This window comes from Sturnus vulgaris, chromosome 1 (genome assembly GCF_052056855.1).
Source record: "Sturnus vulgaris isolate bStuVul1 chromosome 1, bStuVul1.hap1, whole genome shotgun sequence".
Classification (NCBI taxonomy): domain Eukaryota; kingdom Metazoa; phylum Chordata; class Aves; order Passeriformes; family Sturnidae; genus Sturnus; species Sturnus vulgaris.
Genome location: NC_142243.1, coordinates 68,755,979 through 68,777,503, shown reverse-complemented (window position 1 = coordinate 68,777,503; position 21,525 = coordinate 68,755,979). Strand labels below are relative to the sequence as shown.

Below are 21,525 nucleotides of genomic sequence, written 5' to 3'. Positions count from 1 at the left end.
AGAGGTGGTGGCCCACGTGGTCACAGTGGGAGAAGTATTGAAATGACAGCAATGGTAACTGCAAATTGCAGCTTCTTTAGGATGCTGGAGGCAGGGCTGGGCCAAGTATCATCCCAGTCATGGCAGAAACTAGACCTTTGTGGAGTACTGTCCTATCCCTTGTAGTTACACGAGGCTCATGTAGAACTTCCTCAAATGTATTCCTCCAGGTGTATCTCCTTCCCCTTCCTTCCCACCTAGAGATTGAACCTGCTTGGAATCTGAGGCTTTTTTTTAGAAAACAAAATACTAATAACAACAGTAATAATGATGACTTTCTTTTTCTTTGTTCTGAGGATTTTGTGCCTTTGGTGGCTCAGTTCAGGATCTAATACAGTGTCTGAAACTGTGTGGATTCAGATGTGGCAGTATGAGCCTTTCCCCCTCACAGGTATGGACTAACTGCATGGTGTGTATGTATTGTAGACCTGGTTTGTGCCATTTTTGTCTAATCCAAAGCAAATATATGATCCTACATGCTCATTAGGAAGGCACATACATGCGTACACCTTACCTGGCATGTCCTGAACAGGAGTAGGACAGCCCCAGAGCAGTGAGTCTCTTCACTGAGTCCAACAGCACTCTGTTCTGGAGCCAGGAACTTCTCTGATCAGCCTCAGGAGAACATCTCTTGGTCTTACAGCAAAGCATTCCTGGTCTCTGATGCAGAACAGCATTTTATGCACATGCAGACATGTGTTGTCATGTTGCCTTCTGAGTCAGTGCCCTGTTGTAGGGTGGAATATTGCTGCCATGTTTGAATATTATTCTTAACAGGATAGTCAGTTGCTTCGTGCTCAGACGCACAAATGCACATGTGAAAGATTTGCAGAGGCAGGTGGTAGCCTGTATTTTTCTTCTGTTTGCAGTTTTTAAATAAAAAAGAAATATTTTCAAGTTCTACACTGTCAAGAATGTGGGTGTCTGGCTGAATGAAAGAAAAATAAAATAAACTTGCATAATAAATACACTAGTAAATTTGCAATTTCCCAAAAGTGTTAGCATAAATATAACTACTTTGAGGGCTTGGTTTGCTTGGTTGCTTATCTGAGGAAGAGGAGCAGCTTTTGAAGAAAGTTTCCCAGAATGTCTTCCTTGCTAGTTATGTTAATTACTAGCAATGTGCATACTCCAGTTACACAGCACGAAGTGCTACTTTCTGACAGAATCAGATGTGCTTTCTTTTACATCGCATCATGTATCAAGTATGGAGTAAGACTCCAAAGGCCTTGAGACTGTCTGCGTGTGGGGCTTTTTAATATTATTTATTTAATAAGACTACTTACTTTCTTTTTCAGCATTTTAAAAGTTGACTGCCTAGAGGTAGGCACCTGGATTTGTATTTAGGGACTGAAGTAAGCAGGATGGCTTTCAAAGGTCCTGCATACCTGCAGCTCTCAGAGTTAATTAAAGGCAGATGTTCTTTTTGGCAAGTTTGACAGAAACAAGTAGGAGACGCTGGGCACCCAGCACCTTTGAAACACTGGCAGCTCATTCAGATGCCTAAAGATGGAGTTAGGCAGTTAAATTTAGGCACCCAAGTTGGAAAGGTTTTGGCCCCATAATCATAACAATTGCAGTGCCCTCTGTCCTGAGGTGCTGTAGCAGGGATTCATCCAAGAAGGCGGAAGTTGGTACGTGGGAGTGAGCGGGGACAAAGTCTGTGTCTCGCTGCGGTGGAAGCGAGCTCGGCTGCCTGCCTTGTAGCACATGCAAATGAAGGTCAGATGGCTTGACAGTTGGTTATGAAACTAAATAGAAATTATGCAAAATGGGATTGATTTTGCACATATTTTTAGGTTTTGTCTTTTAGGAGCTCGAATCTTTAATTAAAATACCAAAGACAAGGAAAAAAAGTACAGGCAGCAACTGTTATGTTTCACATATATACTGGATGTAAAGTAATAGCCTGCTATGCTCTTTTTTAGGGATCATTTTTATCCCGTTGCAACTGAGAATATAAAGCCATCTTACAACTTGCCAGAAGTGACACCTGCTTTCATACTTCTCAATAATTACTTTAGCTTTGACAGAAAGTACTTGGCAGGGTGCATACAAATTATGACTCGCTTCAGGGTACAAATAATGTCATAATGACTTTAAGAGTTTCTCTTTATGCTCAGGATATTTGCATGTACATGTTTTGTTGGTATGAAACAAGTGAATAGAGCAGAGTTTTGGGTATCTTCTTAATGTGTATTGGATAGTGTAAGCCTACAAAGAGACTAAAAAAAGGCAAATAGGTTTTCAGTGGCTATTTGAGCATGTTTGGATTTTTGGCTCTTTGTTTGCAACTCTGTTATAAAAATGCCCTAGGCAAATGAAAGAAATAAAATTACTTCTAATGCTAGATACTCACTCTAGTTGTGTTACTAGAGAAAAGAACTTGCCTGCAGTTAAGTGGCATCAACCTGCAAAGACTTCTATCCCCCTTCTCTACCTTGCAGCCAATGAATGTTCATTTTAAAGTGCAGTTGAATGTTATATGCATTCTTTTACACATTTTTTATTTCTTCTTGCTGCAATTAAGCATCACTTAATATCACATGAGGTCACACACATCTGAACAAAATCAAGGTCTTCATTGTATATCTGACCCCAAACTATAGCTAGGAAGTTAACCTTCTGCAATGGTTGGTAGTTACTGAATAGCCTTTAAAGTATTCAGGGTTAAATGCTTTAATATATTCTATGTAAAAGCTCATTTTGGGAGAAGGTAGCAGATGCACAGAGGTCAGTGATATACTTGTCCAAAATCAGCCCAGGATATCTGGTGGAGCACAGGTGCACTTCCTTACCAGGGTGACAGAGGAGTTTTACTCTGGGTCCCAAAGGAATTGTGTTTTCATTGTTGTGCTGTTCATCAGCAACATGAAGTTCTAAAAATCTTAGGAGAGGGAATGCTGAATTGGATTTCTCTATTCATATCTGTGACCTGTCTCCCTGACCATTTTTTTTAGCAAAAAGCAGGCGAAGGAGAGAGAGTGAGGGATGGAATTAGTTGCTGTTAAGCAGCTCTCACTGAACTGTTCCTGAAAGTAAGACAAATGATTTCTGAAAACCAGAACATAAAGTTTTAATGGGAGATTCCTTAAAGAACTGGAAGAGGTAGGCATCGAAAAAGATGCGGCTTTTGCGAGACGGAATGAGCAATTGTGGAAAGCAGTTGGGAGTCAGGCAGTTTCTTATCTGAAAAAAAAAAGTATAGTGTGTGACTTCCCCACCTCTGTCAGGGGACTTAAAAAGACAAATGCTTTTTGCTTCCTGCCTGAAAGAAGTTAAGCTCTTTCTATAAAAAGAATGAATTTGGAAAATGTCTGGTGTCTTTCTGTATGCGTGCATATTAGTTCCATGTCTTTTATCAGGCAGCACTTCAAGAGATACAAAGTTCATATGTGTGTGGGTCTTTCATTACCAGAAAGACTTTGGCAGATTGCAGAGAATTCAGACAGCTGCAACAAAAGTGATTAATGGACTAGAGAGGAAAAGAAAGATTAAGAATTAAACACATACGGTTTGTCTCAGTGAAAGACAAAGAGGGTGAAGGAAGAGAGTGATGTTAAAACTACCAGTGCTGACCTGAGGAGTTATAAATATCTGAATTTGAAAAACTGTTTTGGGTGGTCCTATGACTAGGGGTAGTGGGATAAATTTTAGTGCAGACAGTGTAGGCTGAAATCCAGAAACACGTCCATCTAGTAAGATCTGTTAGACTGTGGAATAGTCCCTGGTGGGAAGGGGTGGAAGCTACGTCACTCGTGTAATTTGATCTACACTGAACAAAGGACCAGGAGAGGTCATGCGCTGGGCAGGGGTCTGAGCCTCACCTTTAAGGCATCTCTGCCTCCATCGTGTGCTGTCTAGTGGGCGGTGTCAACACTGACAATGTCTGGAAATCACACGGGGGTTTCTAAGAACACTGTATTTTAGCATATATTTGAATAGGGATTTCCTTGCGGAAACACGAAAATCCCTCTCTGTTCAGCTTTATGCCCTGCAACTGTTTCTGCTTGTTGTACAAAACCCAAAAAAACTAATGAAAGAGAGCAGAAGTTGCCTTACTGTAAAACTACCTAGTGATAAACTTTTTTATACTTCACTTGGAACGGGCTCATCAGGCTGTTCTCCTGGGCCGAGGAAGAGCTGTTGGCAAGCTGCACACAGCCATTGCAAGTGAGAATGACTGAGCAGAACAGGCCTGTTTTACTCATTCACTTTTCTGCTGTATCCAAGCAAGTCATAAGTTCTTAAATTCTACTTTTCATGTAGGGGCTTGGTCTCCATAGTTATGTCTCTTGTTTTCTTGGCCATAAAGGTAATTTTCCAGTGCGCAGCTAGAAAGCTGCAATATGTATGATGAAAGCTAGGGACTTAATTTTTTTTTTTTTAAATAAGCCTACTGAGTTTTTTCTGTCACTTATGTTTCCAGCACAATATCCTTCACAGCTTTTACTTGCCATTAGGTTCTCTTTAAAACAATGACATGGAAATGTTTATCTCCCCCTCCCCAGGCTGCTGCGGGATTTTAGATTGCTGATTCTTTACTCTCTTTGCCAATACGTAGCGAATCTAAGGAGAAAAATCTTTCACTTCCTTCAGCTCAAGTCCGTGCTACAAAGTTTTAGGGAGAGGAGAGTCTGTGGCTGAGGTGCCTGTTCACCTGAAACTTGCACAGGTTGCATTCTCAGGTGCTTCCTGAGGAGAAGGTCAGGGAGCGGGCACACGTGCCTGTATAGAGCTCCCAGTGCAGAGCTCTGCTCTGGTGTGTGGACCAGGCGTTTAGCATCCTGCATCTGCAGCTGCCTGGTGTTTCAATGCTGTGTTTCCTCTTTCCAAGAGCTCCCCGAGTGAGGAAGAGGATTTGTGTGGCTCCATACAGGTTTAAATGCTACAGCTGGGTTTTGTACTTTTCCAAGTCTCAGAAAAGCAAGGTTAATGATTTTCTGCTGCCTGAAATACCAGAACACAGATGAGGTGCATGACAGAATATATATCAAGGTATTGTCAAAACATTTATTTCCTTAGCTGGAAGTATTGATCATGAAAACCATATTCTTTTACAATTACCTTATTTCCCTATATTAAATGACTGATATGGACTATATTTAATCAATTTGTGTGATGGTGGTGAACCAGTGTAGCAGTTGGTCACTCTGCACATGGTCTTCTGCTTCTGGCTGGCTGACTGCTTACAACAACCCAAAAATAGGGTTTGCCTGCTGCTCAAGGTTTTCAAGGTTTATTTTGTCACTTAGTAATACACTGGGCTTTGGTTGCCTGATTTACTCATTTTTTTATCAGCATTTGTCAACACTGAGTAATGCCTGCAAATAATGAACCATGCTTCTGCTTGTTAATGTGCTTTTGTTGTTTTCATTGTTTGTAAGCCTGTTTCAAAGGAGCAGTCGGGGTCATCTCTCAGACATCATTGTATCTTCCTAAATGTATGCTTGTAGAAAACAAAGATGGTTCAAAATGGTGGTGAACCTTTTGAATTAAAGGCCATGGTTGAGATCTGCAAAGAAAGCAGTGATTTTTTGACCATATTTGTGAGGTTTTCTTTGCCTTTTATTTGTTTTTAAATTTCATTTTGCGATCAAGAAGCAGCTGAATCACAACAGTGGTAAAGAATGGTAGAAACAGGAGCTGTGTTTCTGCTAAATCCTGTAGAATTCAACAGAAAGGATGATCCTCTCTATATTATCTTTGAGATTTTCTGTAAGCAGACTTGCTGGACTCAGATTCTGAGATACTTTCTAAATGATCCTCTCTGTCATTACAGTTAGATCTCAGAAGAATTATGCTGGTTTTGGCTGGGATAGAGGCTCATACGAAGCTATATTTTGGATTTGTGCTGAACACAGGGTTGGTAACAGAGGGATGTTTTCATTACTCCTGACCAGGGCTTGCATTGTGTCAGGGCCTTTTCTGCTCCTCACACCTCCTCACCACCCAGTGGGCTGGGGGTGCACAAGGAGCTGGGAGGTGACACAGCCAGGACAGCTGACCCCAGCTGACCCAAGGGATATTCCAGACCATACTGCATCAAACTCAGCATATAAAGCTGGGGGGAAAAGGAGGAAGGGAGGGACATTCAGAGTGATGGCATTTGTCTTTCCAAGTCACCGTTATGTATGATGGAGCCCTGCTTTCCTGGCTGAACACATGCCTGCTGATGGGAAGTGGTGAATGAATTCCTTGTTTAACTTGGCTTTTGCTTTACCTGGTAAGCTGTCTTTATCTCAACCCACGAGTTTTCTCACTTTTATCCTTCCCATTTTCTCCCCTATCCCACCAGAGGAAAGAGACCGAGTGGGTCTGGTGCTTAATTGCCAGCTGAAGTTAAACCACAACAGAATATTCTATGAAATGCCTGTCTTCCCCATCCTTTGGTATACTAATTTTAACCTAATGACTCAACTGCACCGCTGCCTTCCTCAGCAGCCCTTTCTGTGGCTCATGCTTAACTTTGTCTTTGGAAGCCATCTTCTGAATGAGTGAATTTTTTAGGGTATGACAAGACTTTTGTTTGCTCAGTGAAACTAATTCCTCAGATGGAGAAATCATTTAACTGGAAAGAGTGGTTTTGAAGGGTTGTGGGGTAGTAGCTACCTGTTACCGCTGCCCTTCTTGCTCCTCTAGTGCCACTTTCTTCTTCCTGTGGAATTAGATGAGGATTTCAGCATTGCTGACAGCAGAACTGGAAGGCCAAGATCCTGTTTTTTTCCCCTTCAAGGGCTAAACAGAGAGTCTTGTCCTCCTCCAGAGGGGGAGTGAGAAGTGAGATGTTCACTCTCACCAGCTATCTTGGCTGCGTGGGCACAATTCAGCCAGGGACATTTTGCTGGTGTGTCTGCTTGTACTGACTGCTGGGATGGCTCCACCTGGCCTTGCCCAGCAGCAGAGGAGTTTGTATTTTCTGGCTTCCTGCAGCTCCCTGCTGAAGCCTTTCTACATAGGCACATTGTCTAGGACTGCCTCTGTTCATCGTCCATGCAGGTATGGGATTGTACGAAAGTAGAGAGCAACTCTTCAGCAGTGTAACTCATCCTGCTTGATCTAGGGATTTGAGTCCTGCCCTTCAAAGGCATTTGTGTGGACAGGCTGGGGCTTGTACCTGCCCAGCAGTACATCAGTTTGGTGAACAGGGATTTTTCAGCAACTAAGGCAGACTGAAAGAAGATGCAGTTTTGAAGAGGATAGAGAGCTCACCTTTAACTTTTCATAGAGGGAGTTGTGCCTGGCTCCTTTTTCTGAAATACCTTGGTCTCCGGAGGAGTGAGTCTGACATTCTTCTCAGCTGAGAGTTACTTAAAATAGATAACATTAAAAGAGCAAGAAAGATACTTGGAGAAAAATTGCTTATATTTTGCTAACAAACCACAGTGTTCAAGGGATTGGTTTGTAGATCTGGGTAAGCACACAAAAATTAAAAAGCACTAGAAAAATTTCAGCAGCTCAGCAGAATATTCAGAGATGCCCTCACAGATCTAGGAGGCAGAGGAAGTGAGCAACAGACAACTCAGAGCTCGTCCTGACATTTGCGGGTGGCGCATCAGTGGGTCTGGGTTGTAATTGTAAAGGTAAATGGGACAGCGATACGGATGAGGTGGCACTAAGTGTAGAGCAAGTCAGCCTCACATGGCAGCAGCTCCCTTTAGGGCTCATCAGGTGTGCCAAGTGTGAGATGAGCATCTTGGATGAGATATAAATGGCTCAGTGGTAAGTGTACTTCAGGAGTAAAGAGCAGGCACCAAAAGGTTACAGGAGAATCAGGTAGAAACAGAAGGAGCCGAGGGATGATCATGAGGGGTAGAATTGTGCAGCAGAGGGAGAACCCTGCACACTAGGCTCAAGATGAATAAAAACACATCTTCATATGAGAAACAGTCTGCCTTTTACATGTGCACATATTAACACATCTGTAATTACCAGCAGACTCGCCTCAAAGTGGTGTTACTTTTACTTTCATCACACTTGAGTATTCACATTTGTGAGATGAGCTGGAGTGTTCTTCAGTGTTTCCTGACACAAGTGTGTACTGAAGACTGCTTCCACCTTCCAGTAGTGTAACTGGGATTTCTTTGCACACCTGAGGGCAGACTTCCTTCCCTGTAGGAACAACTTTTCTAATAGAAAACTTTGCATGTGTTCTTATGTAACAGTGTATGTGTGCGGTATCGTCAAATTACTTTTTGTTTTTATATTTTTTCAGCAAGTTTCAGAGTTAATTTTTCAAGCTTCAGTGAACACTGAAAAGCTGTTAAGGTAGAAAGTTTGAAATTTGTGGATTTCAGATGTGTTTTTTCTTGTGTTTTTCGTCTTAACCCAGTGAAAAAGTGAAAACTGTATTTTTCTGTAGGAAAATGAATAATTCAGTTCCTGTGTTTGCTTCAGAAAAGAAACAAATGCTTCTGAACATCTGAGAGGGGGCTTCTTTAAGCATTTAAAAAGCTGGAGGTGAAATGATTAATGTAGGCACCATCTTGTAGCTGTGGCATCAGCAGATCTCCCCTTATAGTATCACTAGGAGCTTGTTTGATGCAGTATGAAGGAGAGAGTAGTGTTGTGCAAGTGACTTTCACAGAAAAGGAGATGATGTGTGTAGTTCATCCCAGCTCAGTCCTGCCTGAGTTCAGCAACAGCAGAAATCAGCAGAGTTTGATGTCTATTTCTTTCTGGGTTTGATTCTGGGTCTGTTTCCAGGTTGTTTTTACTGGTTTGAGTGTTACTGGAGCTGCTTTCCAGTATAGAAGGGGGAGGGCAAGGAGCATGCCCACCCTCATATGTGTTCCCAAAGTGAGTAAAAAAGTCAGGCTTTTGGTATATTGTGACAGACTGAACCAGACCAGCATCTCTGGCTCCCCACCTGTGGCAGCACAACAAAAAGGGGTAATAAAAAATCTGTCCCAGTCTGTTCTCTCACAGGAGCACAGTCTGCAGCCCCTGATAGGGAAAAAAAAAATCACCTGGCTGAACAGAGCCAATGCCAGCCTGACCTATCCACGTGACTGGGAAGGGTGCCTCAGGATTGAGAAGGAGGGAGCATGTTTTACCCCTGGCTGCAGTTTAAAATCATTTATCTTTGGCTCGAATGTAAATGGAGTAATCCTCATGGTTTGGCCGCCTGTCCTGCAGGCTCTGTGCATGTGTTGGAGCAGGGAGGGAGGAAATTTGCTCTCTCTTTCTGCGTTTAGTGGAGCTGCCTGGGAGACATCTGCCTGCTGCTCCACAGAGGGCTGGTTAGTGCCTGGTGCCGGGCGTGCAGCCCAGCACAGGGGTGTGTCCCTGGGCACCCCTCTGCTACATGGCCTTTCGGGGGATACTGGGGAAGGGAGTGGGGAGCAGAGGTGTGCAAATCCACATCTGTTTCAATTCAAAACCCAGTGTTTGCATTTCCTGCCAGGTTGTATTCTGGGCAGTTGCCTGTGTTGTAGTTGCACGCTGTGGAGATGGAGTACCCTTCAGGAGTGTTGGACTGAGTTGCACTCTTCCCCTTTGTGCAGAGTTGCCGGTTTGTTAGCTGCAGATTAGAGACAAAAGCTTTTACAATTAGTTTTTTAATGGGAGAGAAGAGGAGTGATATTGTGACCTGCTTACAAATGTGGTTGAGATCGTCTGGATTTCAGCCCACGCTGGGGAGAGTGAAGTCCTGTTTCCTGTGGATTAGTGCAGAAAACTAGCCCTTGTTATCAATTCTCACCATTTCACAAGCCCAAGTGAGCATGTTCGGGTATTCCCAGGTATTCTATAAGCACACACCTTCCAGTGGTCCAACTAAAAAAATTCCAGATAGCCCGGGGATCTTTTCAGATTCTGATGAAGCTGAGACTTCCTAAGCGCAGTATTTACAAGCCTTTCTGCTAGAGAAGTGGAGGAAGGAGCTTCTTTCCAAGAAAAATGTAGGCTGGGTAATCTGACATCACTCAGAGTCACATCACCCTACACCCACCAGAATTCAAAGATAGAATGGAAATGGCATAATCTGTTCTCACGGTAACACTAATAGTACTGCTCCCGCAGTTCATTGTGCACTGTCCCCACCCGCCATTGCCACAATTAACATTTCTTGTGGTGACTTTGAAAAGTGTTGCCATAACAAGGTTGCTGATCAGCAACTACAAAAATCTTAACGAGGTACCTAATGGAGCTTTTTGTTTCCATTATTTCTGCTTAATATATTCTGAAAAAGTCAGGAGGTTTTAACCTTGCCTTCAGCTGCCGCACCGTGGCATGTTTAATAGAATACCACTTCGTTTGTACTGAAGCTAGCGTACACTAAAAGGGTTTGGAGACCCCTCTAATGTAGTCAGTCAAATCGGTGCCTGAAGCCAAAGAAAACGTATATCTGAACACATGTTTTCAGTCTTGAGCTAAAAAAAATGCACTTCATGTTGAATAGCCTTCTCTAAGTACTGCAGTTAATAAGCCATGTTGTGTTTTTACTGGAAAAGTATGCTTCTAGCCAAGCATTCTTTGCATTTTTCCCAGGATTTAGTCATAAAATCACTTTAGACATATTGCAAGTATGAAATGTGTGCACATTAGATAAAGGGCAGCAATTTTTGTTTTGCTCTAAAGCTCCATGGAAACATTTTTATCACCATCAAGTGCATTATCCCAAGAAGTCTGGCCCCTTTCTTTACCATTAGCATCTATCTGTGTAAGAAGACGCTGAGCGTCAGAGACCCTGCTAACAAACTCCTTGGGGATCGAGCACACAGCACCATCTCCGTCAGTTTGGTGGCACCAAGATCTGACTGCTTTTGCACACAGTCTTAGACTCAGGTATCCAGCACTAATAGCCAGCCAGCATGCAGATGTACATCTCCAATCCTGGCTGCCTAATTCTGCATGCATAAAAAAGCAAGGAACCTGAAGACTTGCTGCACTATTTTAGGCATTATTATTTCAAGAAATGGTTTACGCAAGCGAGAAAAGCCTCTAGCACAGTCGGCAGCCTCAGCCCTTCAAGGCTGTTGCATCTCACAACACACTCTCGCAGCCCCCTCTGGCTGATGCTCGCAGCATCGTTGCTCTGCTCTGGAGCCAGCCTGAAAGTCCTGCTGATGGCTGGAAGAAAACCTCCCCGGGGGCGAGTGGGGCAGAGGAGAGTGAGATTCCTGGAGGGAACCTCTACGAAAGTCAGCAGCAGTGAGGTTTTAAAAGAACAAGTGTATACGTGGTTTTATGTATTGGAATAGAGTGATCTAGCTATCAAACATATGTTCACACATACAGAGTATACAGAGTAATGTGTATATACCACCTCGACGAGCCAATCTGTGTTCTGAGGAGAAGAGATATTTAAAGCAGCTCTGCAAACTTTGTAGCACGGGGAGAGACTAGCTGGGCTTGTCTCTGCAGGGATTTGCAGCAAAGCTGGTCCAATCTGCATTTCTTTGTGTATACAATTTCAGTATCTCTTCATGGGTAGCTATATAAATGCTAGGAAGCAGGCACATGGATGAGGAATATAGAGGAAGGGGAAAAGTCCAAGGGAGAAAGAGGCTTACCCAGCCCAAAACCTAACTTGAACTCCATAAAGATGTCATGGAACAATGAGGTGTGGAAGGAGGTCATTTAAAAGCCATCCCATGGGCCAAGGGAGCACTGTGAGCACTGAATCATCACCATCTCACATCTTCTTTGGGACCACTATCTTTCTGCTCACTACCCGTGGCAGGCAGCTGCCTGCCCAGTTTGAAGAGCCAGCAAGAGCCAGGAGAAAGGCAGGACTGTGTGTGCCTTTGCATGGAGAAGCAGAGAGGATGTAACAGGAGGATGTCTACTTGTTTGGAGTTAGGAAGCCCTACTGTGTACCAGTGGTATACAGTGCTCACCACCTGCCCATACTTTGGGCAGTCATACTTTTCGACAGATGAGTAAAACTTGAGTGCTGTGTTATTAGTTCTTAATCATCCTAGGAAAAGGTTGGCTGATAGGTTTGAAGCCTTTTGCATCTAGCACATTTGTTGGTGACGTTTTTACTACAGTGCAATACGTCAGGGTAAATTTTACAGATGTCTGTGAATCCAGGTTCGTATCACCTGGTTCAGGGGTGTGTGATGGCAAAGTCCACAAAATGTTGTTGAGTATGCAGGATTCATGCAGCGTAAAACAGAAATGTTGGTCCTAATCTGTTCCTTCTGCCCTGGGAGCACCCTGTGAAGGAGCTGCCTCTGTGGTTTTCAGCTGACCAACAGGACTGCACCCCTCTACCCTTGCCTTCCTAGGAAAAAGCTGCTTTCTAAGCCTAGATCCCCTGAAATAGCCCCAAAGAGGAAGAAATGGGACATGGATCATCAGAGAGGAGGCTGGTTCACTTCAGTCATTTCTGCTCCCTCGCATCCTGTCTGGGATGTGTCTGCTGGAGCCTTCTGAAAGAGGGCGACTCTGGAGGGAAGATCTCTTCCTGCTGGCCAGCATACACCCATGGGAGCAAAGTACTAGCAGACGTCAGAATAAGGTATTGAAGGCAAACGTCACAATTACAGCAGGAGTAGTTGGGTGTTCCTTCATGGGATGATATGCTGGAGATACAGTTGTAGGTTTGTGTGTGCTTCACCAGAGATGCTTCACCATGCTGCATTCATTCTGGATCAGACAGGACTGAGGTTTCTCCCATTATAAACAGATCTCTGAATCTCCTTACTAGTTGAGCATCTGAAATATTTGAGCATTTTGCCTTTTTTTGACTACTCGGCAATTTTTTGCATGCATGAACTGTAGCAGCTTTCATAGGGGAGGAACTTTATTTCACTGCTGTCTTTCCAAATGCCCCTTTTTTTATTGTACCTAATCAATCTTGTTGTGTTACTAAGAGCAACACCCCCGTCAGCCAGTCAAAAAGCTGGAAGTCTTACATGGCCTGGTGTGTAGCTGGGCACAAAGCTCCCTTTCATGGCTTCGGCTGGCTGCATTACCAGCCGTGCCGAGATCACAGTCCCGATAAAATGGTGTTGAAAGCACTGAGAGTTTCAGGCTTCGTGCTCTCTGCTGAAGGGATAATTTTAGAATGTTCTTCCCCTTGATAATAGTAATTTTACAGCAATGTAACTGTTGGATTTTAGAGTTAGATCAGTGTAAATGAAGGCAGAACGGATCATTTCTTCTGAGGCAGAGAACAAAACTCTTCACATCAGCAGTTATAAATGTATAAAAAAAATCCAAATGTGCGTACACACACAAAAATCTACATCCTCTTAAGGCAAGACTGTAAATAATTAATATAATAATCTGCTTACAAATTCAATCTCGATATATTAAGTTAGTCAAGATATTACAGATTACTCCTCTTTTTAAAAATCTTGTTTTGCTTCCTATACCTCCATAAATACAGGTAGCTTCCACCTGCATGAAGGACAAGTAAGCATTTTTCCTTCTGGTTTGAGAGCTGCATTTTCAAAAGAATGTTATACCCTTCTTCCAGGTTTCCAAATACGTGTTTCTGTGGCTTTTTTGTTGTTGTTGTTGTTCTATTCAGATTTTTCAGTGTTTCCAGAAAAATAAAATGCGACACCTTGTATCCATATTCCTAGGGGCAATTTTTGCAGCTCTGCAAATAAAGCGCTTTAAGGCATCCTGCAAAGTGATTGTACTAAACAAATGTAGTAAATAATCCTGAAATTGCAATGCTCTCATTTACACTTGAATGGAATTACTTAAATGTGGGATGTCTCTGGTACAAGTGGCTCCAAGTAGCTGTTCGGTTTTGTGTTCTCTAATACAGGCAGCTTTATCATTTGCTTGTATAAAAAGCATGACATTTTGAAAAGGATTTGAATCTCACTTGACTCTGCTGTTCTACGGGTGGTTTGAGTTAAGGACCTAAATAAAGCTGGTCCAATACTCAAAGGTGCTGAACAACTACATCCTCTCTGTAAGTAACAAGTAGATGCAGCTGCCTGGCACATCTGAAAATCAAGTATTTTTTCAGGTTCCTAAAAATGGATTTAGAAGCCTAACTTAAATATAGAGGTTCAAAAATGCTGGTCCACACAAAGTACATTTTTGACAATGAACTGAGCAGAGATGCAGATGTACTCTGATGTTTGTTCAAAGCTACCTGTAGGCCCTTCCTGAAGTACTGCAGGACAGAAAAGGCCTTTGTTAAAATGCTGAATTCACAGAGTTATGAAAATTCATCAGGGGATTTGAGGACCGTCAGTACACAAAATCATTTTCTTTCTTGCAAGCAGAGATCACAAGGTAGAATCCCCAAGTTCTGGTCCTGGCTTTGCTTCTCCAGAATGTAATGATTGCTTATTACATGCACACTTTTGCATCCTGGCTTGCTTATCAAGGTCATCTTACCAGGGTGTACAGACAGAACATGGCTACTACCAGCTGTAGTAAAGAAACCAGGTTGAATTGGGCTTCCTGTACCGTAACCTGGATACAGTATCTAAAATACCCTTGCCGCAGTTTACTCTGTCTGTAAAGGCTTAGCAATTTCTCGGTAGTTGATTTTTTCTTCCCTAATTTCTGGGTTTTTTTTCAGTAGATGAAGGTACAGTAATACAGTACTCTAAAATGTCCCTCTCATGGGCAATTCAGTGAGCATCTCAGAAGGCACTGTATGTCTTTGCATATGAGCTGTGGAGTACCATGTTTGCCAGAAACAAGGTGAGCCAGCTGTCGAGCTGTCTTCACGATCTAGAGAAGTGTTAGATCTGGCAGTGCAATGGTGAAACCTTCTGCTGTCTCGGTGATGTCCACCTCATTCCCTGCTCCTGCTAGAGGCTTGCCTCAGGCTGGAGTCTGTTCCTTATGCATTAAGGCAAGAGTGCTGAGTCCTCCAAAAATTAAGTTTACTAGCGACCATTTATGTTTAAAGGGAGAAGAACAGTGTCTCCTGCTTGCAGCTGCTTGTCAGGCAGCCCTCTGAACTTGTGTTAGATTTATTGCACTTATCTGCGAGCAAACCCTATGCACCAGTGACAGCAGCATTTATGTGCCATTTGCACAGCAGTGAAGTATGAGACAACATGACACTTAAATTAGCATTCTGCTCATTGATAGGTAAGGACAGATGCTGTAGTGTGTAGTAAACCCTTCCTGCATCTGCTGTGTTGTAGGATGCTGTGTGTAGTGTTGTGGTATGGCTGAAGGACCTGTAAAGTCGTACCAGATAACTTTGGTTAGTAGCAGTGGCTTAGCCCACCGTTCCTTTGCGTGTGTGTCATGTTAGTATTTCCAGAGGGAGGAGACCAGGATTAGATCCAGTGGGTGCAGAGATGGACTTCGGGGATGACTGTTTGACACCGATTTCAGGGAAAAGGTCCCCTGGGGGTTGTAAAAGTCACCTATGCGTTTCTGAATAACAGAGCAGAAGTGCTCTTACTCATGCAGGTGGACAGGTTCTTGAGCACCTACTGCCAGTGTGTTGACATGTGTAAGTTACTCTGGTGGGGCTGACATTGTCTTACTACCTTGTATTATGGTGAAAGTCTTCTTGCTTTAGTGCTCCCAGAGGGAGTTCGTACCTCCCTTGCTTTTGCCCTTACTATGTCTGTTTTTGCAATTCGTGCCCACTTGTGCATTTGGGTTTAGACAAGGGTAAAATGTCCTCAAATCATAGTTAAATTGCAAGAAAAAAATAAACACAAAGTTGCACGCACAGCTTCATTTTAATTTTAGGAAAAGAGTTTGGAGGATCTGAGAGTAAAATTTAGTGCAGAATGCTTAGATTAAAAAAAATTCTTCGCTTGACTTTCCTTTGAGCATTTTGTTAAAAGTACTAAAAGAACTCTTTTAATGAAGCATAAAAATTGATTGTTTCTTGCCAGGAGGGATCGTCTTCAATCTTCAGATACTAAAGACTTCATGAGAACCACAAGAAGAATATCTTCTTGAATCATTTACATTTTTCCCCTTTTGCAGGCTTATGTAACCATGCAGAAAATCTAATAATAAGTGTGCTATTAGTATCCAGTGTGGCACCTTCTGGAAAGTGAGGTGTCATGTTATTACAAATAATGGTGCAGAAATGTTGTAAATGTGGAGAGCTTCCGTATGTGGCTTATTTAAGTAATCTTTATCAAAAAAGATCTTGGGCTAATTGAATCAGTCTTTGACTCTGATTTACTATTCTATTTTATTGTTCGAGGGAGGAAGAGCCTGGCTGCTTGCTTTTGTTTCTGTGAAGTCTGGCATGCTATTAATGGTGTTGGAAGGAATAGGCTAGTAGCAGTTTTGAGAAACCAGGTGTCTTGCGGTCTCTTATTTTTACATATGTGCCCACCCCTTCTTTGTTCACTCACCCACAGGCTCTGGAGGTTTAAACCTGACCTACAAGCATCTTTTTCAGTTCTGATGTCATGTCTCTTGAGCAGGGATTGTCAGCCTTGACAAAACACTCTCAGAGGGAAGGCTACCAGGCTGATATGCTTTTACAGCCTTACTGCTGGTGAGTTCAAACTCCGCTTGGCTTCACAGTCCTCACTAATGGGACTGTAGGCTTTGCTTGAATATGGGCAGGCTACTCAGCAGCAGGAAGTGACCTGCAGGGTCTTTTCTTCTATTGCAAGTGACTCTGTCTTCTCTGTCTTTTCTGTTGCAAGCAATTTTTTTTTTTTGGTAGGCTATTCCTGTCACCCTCATACTCTGCCAGCAGCAATAGCTATACCCAGAGCCTCACCCCCTCTTGCAGCAACCACAGAGTGATCGCTCTGTAGGCATTTCCCTACCTCCTGCTGGCATCTCTTCACCTGGGTTTGTGCAAATTGCACACTTAGTTGTTTCTCCAGGTGAATATTTAGAGTGTAAGTCCTTTCCTTTGTGATTGTTACCGTATGCCTTGAAGACACAATGAAAAACTGCAGTAATGAAAAGCGTAATGCTATTTTTGTGCCAATTGCCTCTCTAACCTGACCCTTGAAAGAAGGGAGAGCATAAGAATGTTCTTGATGGCATATCCCTGCTCCTGGAGTGCCAGTGTGTTTTTCTTACAAAAAATTATGTAGAATGTTGCCCTAGTCATCAAAAGAAACTCCTGAAACCTCTAGGCATGTCAAATGTCAGTGCCATGGATCCTTACCTTCATACCCTCTGTTGCTCACTGAGGGTTGGATGAACATCCATCCTGGGTTTGCTCAGCAGTGCTGCCTGGCACAGTCTGGTGTCAACCATTCCCTCATGGCTGCAGCTTCCATGCAGAGATGTTGTGTAGGGGCATGGGCCATACCATTCCTTCTGCTTGTGTCTTGCTAGTGAATGAGGCAAGACCTTGGGAACCCTGCTGTGGTCATCCCATAGCCTGTCTCACTCAGTCACTGGCATTTATTTATCCCAGGTTTAACAGCACATTTAGATGTGAGCGTGGCCCAAGGAACAAGGGATGTAACTACAACCTTACCAGTATTGTCCCACAGCAGTCTGGAGTAACCAGTGCTTGGGACGTGCAGCTTTGCAAGGTGCTGATTGATAAGGGATGATTTGGGATAGGAGGTAACCCAAATGTTGCCATCAATGACTTTCATAAACAATAAGTCACTGAAAATAAAGGACATAACTCCCCCACCCCAAAGCACACAAGAAAAAGCTGGGTTGTTTGCTGTAACCTAGCATGAAACAGCTAAGGAAGGCAGTGCATTTTCCAAAAGCATTCAGTACCCTGCATCAGCGTAAGTATTCCAGCTTGGGATATTGAATATGTATCTGTTATTTTAACAGCTGATAGAGTTCAGTTATATGCAAAAGATTGTGCCCAGCGTAACTCTCCAGGATTGGTTTACTGTCATTTCCTCTTGGGTACCACAATTTAGTGCTTTGTGGTTGGGACCTAATCCTGCAAGTTACTGAGCACCATGAAATCCCATTAAAGCCAGTGCATTCAGCTCCTTGACGAATTGTAACTTTATTTGATGCAGGTTGTGGTGGTGCTTTGGCAATAGAAATAAAGCTATTTTTAAAGGTCGCTGTGTTGTAAGCTTTTATAAAGCTGTACTCACATAATGGATCTTTCTTAAATCTGTACTTCTCTCTGCTAATCCTCGAGACTTATTTCTTCCCCCTTTGGTGTTCTTGCTTTGTTTTTTCTTTTTCCTTAATAATGTATTTTCTTTCATGGCTTCTCCTAGTTCCTTAGCTTTGCAGTCCTTCTCCTACTTGGGTGGGTCTTTTATGTCTTTGTTAGCTGGGAATTGTTTTCCAGCAGTGGTAAATATAGGACTCCTGAGATCTCTGCTACTTGAAATGCTCATTCAGAGCCATATTGGATAATTTCCTGGCCCATTTCCCTTCTGTTTTACTTCTAAACAGGGATAAGTTTGTTTACAGAAGCTGGGTCGGTTGATGCCAGCCTAAGGGAGGGCTGTACTCATGGGCCAGTAACAAGGTGGGAAGGCTGAACTGAGTGACCGTGAAGCTCTATGCTCACACTAATGCAGAGGGAAGCTATTAAAGTCTTTAGATCTAGAGCCCAGTCCAATCTTGAACCCTTCTTGGGAAAGCTTGGACTTTTCTGTCTAGGAGCCATTTAGCATAAGGTATTTGTACTATTGTCATATGTTTCATTTCACTTTGTTTTCATGAGAAGCATTACAACTTCGCCTCAAAACTATCCTTCAGGAGTCATTTGGAGGCTTCTCCAAGGCACTTCTTTAAGAAGAAAGCCAATTGTGAACGCTAGGCCATAGAAATTGGTCAGCTGAACTGGCAAAGCCGTTTTGCAGTGTCCAGTCTTTGTAAAACTGTCTTTTTAGGGAAACCTATAGGGACAGCAGTGCAGCCCTTTCCTGTAGTTATTAGGTACAGACCTTTATATTGCAGATGCATGGCTATGCACAGGTTTGTGCTATGGAGAGCTTGGTGGTGGAAGTAAGCAGTGGTACTTCTGTAAGGGAAAAGCCAGCCCCTTGAATACCGGAGGGAAAACGTTGCACTCCATCATATTTCTTCTGTGCTTGGGTTTTGTCCTTTCTGCTCCATGGTTAGGCTTTGTTGGCAAGAGGAGCGTGAGGTCAAGACTGTGCTGTTTATTTTGCTTTTCAGCTAACTGAAAAATCCAGCTTTGCCTTTCTGCAGCCTGCCAGGGACCAAACTTAATGGTCAGTGTTTTAATTTAAGTGACACTGGCTGTTAGGCAAGCGGCATAAAGGGTATGGTGGGTCAGCCCTTCCTTCCAGCGGTTTGCTGTACACCCAAGGCTGTCGACCCCTTGCTCCCAGACAGTGCATGGCTGGCCAGTGGCCAGAGGGGAGCTCTGTGCCAGCAGACCTCAGACTTAGCTGTGCATCCGTGCCTGTTGTGGGAGAGGAGCTGCTCTGTGCTGGTGTGGGGATTCTGTGTTGTGTTTTCTGAGGATATGAAGATCTGTCCATGTGGCTCTGGGAAAGGGTGGGGGCACTGATTTAGGTTCAAGGCTGTTTTTCTGAAAATAGGAGTACAAGAACTTTGATCGTACATCAGAAACAGAGGCATCTCATAAAGCTTTTGTCTTTTAACCCATTTGTGTTTCTGTGTTGAGAAGATGGCATGAGACTTGCCATGTGATGGTGCAATGAGCGACACTGTGCGCTGAGAGCTCACAATCGCTGCTTGGAAGCTGTGGGGAGGAGCAGCAGGCTCCTTCCCTTCATGGGTTTCACAAATAAGAGCTTTTTTGGTACTTGGTGATCATCACATTCCCTCTCCCGTGACAGGGAAGGAGGCTGCTCCCCTTTCAGCCTCTCCCACTCGTAAGCTGTTTATTCACATTAAGTGGTGAGGAGGCTGCATCAGCCATACTTCTCTGGTGTCCTTAGTTAACACAAGGCTCTGACAATTGTATCTCTGATTATTCCCTCACCATTTCAACCTTTTAAAAATATTTTTCTTTAATTACTGCTTTGTCGGCTCTGTAATACTGTACTGGGATCCAAAGGTGCATTTTAAATTAGGGATTTGAGGCTGCAGGGGACTGAGCTGATCATTATGAGTCTGAGAATAGGACCTGTGATGCATGTTTTCTGAGGCCTCCGTGGATAGTTGAATTAAATGAATGCTTTTGTGATAAACTTTTCTTTCAAACTAATCAATTGTGTGAAAGCAGGGAGTAAACTGTAGCAAGCTGAATAGTGAGAAAAACACAGCTGTTGCCTCTTTCCATTTCAATGCCATTAATGTGCACTTAAAGACTATATCCTGGTCCAGGTGTTTCTAGATTCTTTGCTTTGTTTCATTGCCCTTGCTTAAAGGTGGCTCAGAAAGGAGGCCAATAGGCAGAAGGCATCAGGAAGATGGAGCAGGGAAACAATGCTGTGCAGCTGTCCCGAGACCTGTGCCATCCCTGCAAATTACAGGATTACAGGATTGCTCTGGATCGTCTTGTGGGAAGCAGTACAGCTATGGTTGTGAAGCAACATGCTGCTGGATGCCACAGAGTCAAATGGAGACTCTGGGGCTTGTAGACCACACTGCCTCTGTGCACCAGACTGAGAAGGCAGGGCAGGCTGCCTGCTGATAGAGAAGCTGGGAGCCCTGCTTCAACAACATCAAGTTCCTGCCTTGTTTGCTCTAATAGAGACCTGTAAAAGTTGAATTCCCTTTTGGTTTTGCTGGACCACTATCTGTGCTTTAGAAAATAAAAAACTGTTTTAGTGCCACCTCAGGTGAGGAGCAGCTTGGGCTGTGCCCTCCCAGGTCCACCTTGGCTTGTACAGCTGCAGTGAGAGGGACAGCATTAGGTGACTGCAGCTCCATGCAGCAGGATGGGTACTTCCATAGATCTGCTGTCTGCTAGGCTTTGGGAGGTGAGTTTTGGATAGGAAACAGGTAAGTGGGAGTCAAATTACTCACTGACCATCATCAGCAATGTGAGCCCAGGGGGAATCGACCTGGCAAGGGTACACAGAAGATGAGGTGGGATATATCGTACTGCCCTGAGAGTGTGAAGGTGGTCTCATCAGCCGAGGATCAGTTTGCTGCACAAAGACCTAATTTCACTGACTCCTTGCATCAGGGCCAGTAGTATTTGCACTGCCTCACTGGTGGGAGGTTATGGTCAAGGCTGATTCTTGCCTTGTTTTCCTGAAGCACTATCCCTTTGCAAAGGGAGGGGGAACAATGAGCAAGGGTGTGGGAATGCTTTCTTCACCAGTGCACTTTGCAGAAAAAAATGTTATCCGTGTGTGAGGTCTGGACTCCCCAGTGGCTCCAAAGGATGTCATGGGTGGTAACACTTCCTACATCTATTCTCTGTTGCTAATGGCCACAGTTCCATCATACACAGGCATGACCCCTCTGGGGCAATAAAAAGCTAGTCTTCTGTCCCTTCAGCTGTCAGTGGTGGGATTTTTTAGAAAATTTGGTTTGCTTTATCATAGTTTTCTCCACGAATTTAGAGAATGCAGGCTTTCTCTAGTCCCTGTACACTTGGTGAGTGGGGCGCATATGTATGTTGTCTGATTATCTCTTGCATCAGTAATTTAGAGCAGGGACAGGCTTGTGGTACTTTTGTATGTGAATTTAAGGGAAAAAAATGGTGCTACTTGCCTCATGTTT

At 43.4% G+C, this 21,525-nt stretch overlaps 1 protein-coding gene across 22 annotated transcripts in view; it reads left to right on the top strand.

The window, feature by feature from the left end:
* The window catches only part of ATXN1 (ataxin 1), a 369,363-nt gene that overhangs the window by 303,505 nt on the left and 44,333 nt on the right, over positions 1-21,525 (top strand). Inside the window, exon 7 of one of the 22 annotated variants that reach the window (XM_088169183.1) lies at positions 336-430. The exons of the other annotated variants lie outside the window; for them this stretch is intronic. The gene's annotated coding sequence lies outside the window, so the exon portion shown is untranslated. The remainder of the gene's footprint in view (positions 1-335; positions 431-21,525) is intronic. 22 annotated transcript variants of the gene reach the window in all.